Genomic DNA, 3,238 nt, shown 5'->3' with positions numbered 1-3,238 from the left:
AAGAGAATTTAAGGAAACACTCCCATTTACCATTGCAGCAAGAAGAATAAAATACATAGGAACAAACCTACCTAAGGAGACAAAAGACCTGTATGCAGAAAACTATAAGACACTGATGAAAGAAATTAAAGATGATACAAACAGATGGAGTGATATACCATGTTCTTGGATTGGAAGAATCAATATTGTGAAAATGACTATACTACTCAAAGCAATCTACCGATGCAATGCAATCCCTGTCAAATTACCAATGGCATTTTTCACAGAACTAGAATAAAAAATTTCATAAAAACAAAAATATACAAATGGAACCTAATGAAACTTCAAAGCTTTTGCACAGCAAAGGAAACCATAAACAAGACCAAAAGACAACCCTCAGAATGGGAGAAAATATTTGCAAATGAAGCAACTGACAAATGATTAATCTCCAATATTTACAAGCAGCTCATGCAGCTCAGTATCAAAAAAATGAAATAACCCAATCCAAACATGAGCAGAACCTAAACAGACATTTCTCCAGTGAAGATATACAGATTGCCAACAAACACATGAAAGGATGCTCAACATCACTAATCATTAGAGAAATGCAAATATAAACTACAATGAGGTATCACCTCACACCAGTCAGAATGGCCATCATCAAAAAATCTACAAACAATAAATGCTGGAGAAGGTGTGGAGAAAAGGGATCACTCTTGCACTGTTGGTGGGAATGTAAATTGATACAGCCCCTATGGAGGTTCCTTAAAAAACTAAAAATAGAACTACCACATGACCCAGCACTCCCACTACTGGGTATATACCCTGAGAAAATCATAATTGAAAAAGAGTCATGTACCACAATGTTCACTGCAGCTCTATTTACAATAGCCAGGACATGGAAGCAACCTAAGTGTCCATCGACAGATGAATGCATAAAGAAGATGTTGCACATATATACAATGAAATATTACTCAACCATCAAAAGAAAAGAAATTGTGTTATTTGTAGTGAGGTGGATGGACCTAGATACTGTCAAACAGAGTGAAGTAAGTCAGAAAGAGGAAAATAAATACCATATGTTAACACATATATATGGAATCTATAAAAAAGAAATGGTTCTGAAGAACCTAGGGGCAGCACAGGAATAAAGATGCAGACATAGAGAATGGAGTTGTGGACACAGGGATGGGGAAGAGTAAGCTGGGACGAAGTGAGAGAGTGTCATGGACTTATATATGCTACCAAATGTAAAATAGACAGCTAGTGAGAAGCAGCCTTTTAGCACAGGGAGATCAGTTTGGTGCTTTGTGACCACCTGGAGGGGTGGGATAGGAAGGGTGAGAGGGAGACGCAAGAGGGAGGAGATATGGGGATATATGTATTTGTGTAGCTGATTCACTTTGTTATGAAGCAGAAACTAACACACCATTTTAAAGCTATTATACTCCAGTAAAGATGTTTAAAAAAAAAGATATTAGTCAACCTTGAAAGCATTTTGTGAAGTAAAAGAATCTAGTGACAAAAGGCCACATATGGTAAGATTCCCTTTATAGAAAATGTCTACAATAGGTAAATTTATAAGACAGAATTTAGATTAGTGATTGCCTAGGGCTGGGGGCTAAGGAGAAGTGGGGAATGACTGAAAATGTGTATGACTTTCCTTTTAGGGGGAGGTAACTGTTCTAAAATTAGGTAGTGTTGTTGGTCTCAGCTTTATTAAAATAGTAAACCATTGAATGCATGCACTAAACAACTTTAAACCAGTTTGTTTTATGGCATGTGAAGCATCTCAATAAAGCTGTTCTTAAAAATTAAAGAAAGGAAAGATGGGCATATTAATATCAGACATGTAAACTTCAAAACAAGCAATATTTAGATGGATAAAAAGGACCATTACATAATTATGAAGGAGCTAATTCACCAAATAAACAACAATTCTAAATGTGCATGCACCTAAAACAGAGCTTTAAAATAGAGGAAACAAATATAAAACTTACAAAGAAATAAATAAATCCACATTTGTAATTAGAAATTTCAACACTCCTTCTACAGTACTTGATACATCAAGTACAGAGAAATAAATATGTATATAAATTACTTGAGTGATACTATTAATCAACTTGTCTTAATCGATATATAGAAAATACATCACCCAACAACAGTAGAATAAACATTGTGTTCATGTGCACATGCAACATTTGCCAAGATTTAACATATTTCTGGGTTATAAAACAAACGTCAACAAATTTAAGGAATTTGAGTCAGATAAAGGATGTTCTATGACCATACAGATTTAAATTATGCATAAGTAATAGAAAGATGTCTAGAAACTCCCTAAATAGTGTGAAATTAATAAATACTTATAACAGAGACCAAATTTACCATTCCACCTGAAAAACTTAAGAAACTGTCAAAATATATGAAATAATAGTTCCCACGTCACTGGAAACCATACAACAAAGGATAGTGATCCCAGAAAGATAGGAAACAAATGAGATGAGCTTGACAATTGCTCCAGTTTTATGCCAATTTTATGAAAGATAAAAATCATATGATCATCTGAATAGATGTAGAAAAATTATTTTACAAAATTTGACATCCCTTCACTATAAAAATACTCAACAAATTGGGTATAGAAGTAAAATACCTCAACACAATAAAAACCATATATGACAAACCCACAGCTAATATTATACTCAATGGTAAAAGTTTGAAATTTTTTCCTCTAAGATCAGAAACAACACCAGGGTGCCCACTCTCATCGTTCTTATTCAACATAGTACTGGAAGTCCCAGCTAAAGCAATCAGGCAAGATCAAGAAATAAAAGGCATCCAAACTGGGGAAAAAAGATGTAAAATTGTCTTTATTTGAAGATGATATTATCCCTTTTTTTCATTGCTGATTTTTTTAATAACAGCAGGTTCTTATTAGTCATCAATTTTATACACATCACTGTATACATGTCAATCCCAATTGCCCAATTCATCACACCACCACCCCCACCCCCGCTGCTTTCCCCCCTTAGTATCCATACATTTGTTCTCTACTTCTGTGTCTCAATTTCTGCTCTGCAGACCAGTTCTTCTGTACGATTTTTCTAGGTTCCACATATATGCATTAATATACGATATTTGTTTTTCTCTTTCTGACTTACTTCACTCTGTATGACAGTCTCTAGATCCATCCATGTCTCAACAAATGACCCAATTTCATTCCTTTTTATGGCTGAGTAATATTCCATTGTATATATGTACC

The sequence above is a fragment of the Physeter macrocephalus genome, chromosome 21 (assembly GCF_002837175.3).
Source record: "Physeter macrocephalus isolate SW-GA chromosome 21, ASM283717v5, whole genome shotgun sequence".
Classification (NCBI taxonomy): domain Eukaryota; kingdom Metazoa; phylum Chordata; class Mammalia; order Artiodactyla; family Physeteridae; genus Physeter; species Physeter macrocephalus.
The sequence above is the reverse complement of the archived record's forward strand: the minus strand, read 5'-3'. Positions refer to the sequence as shown.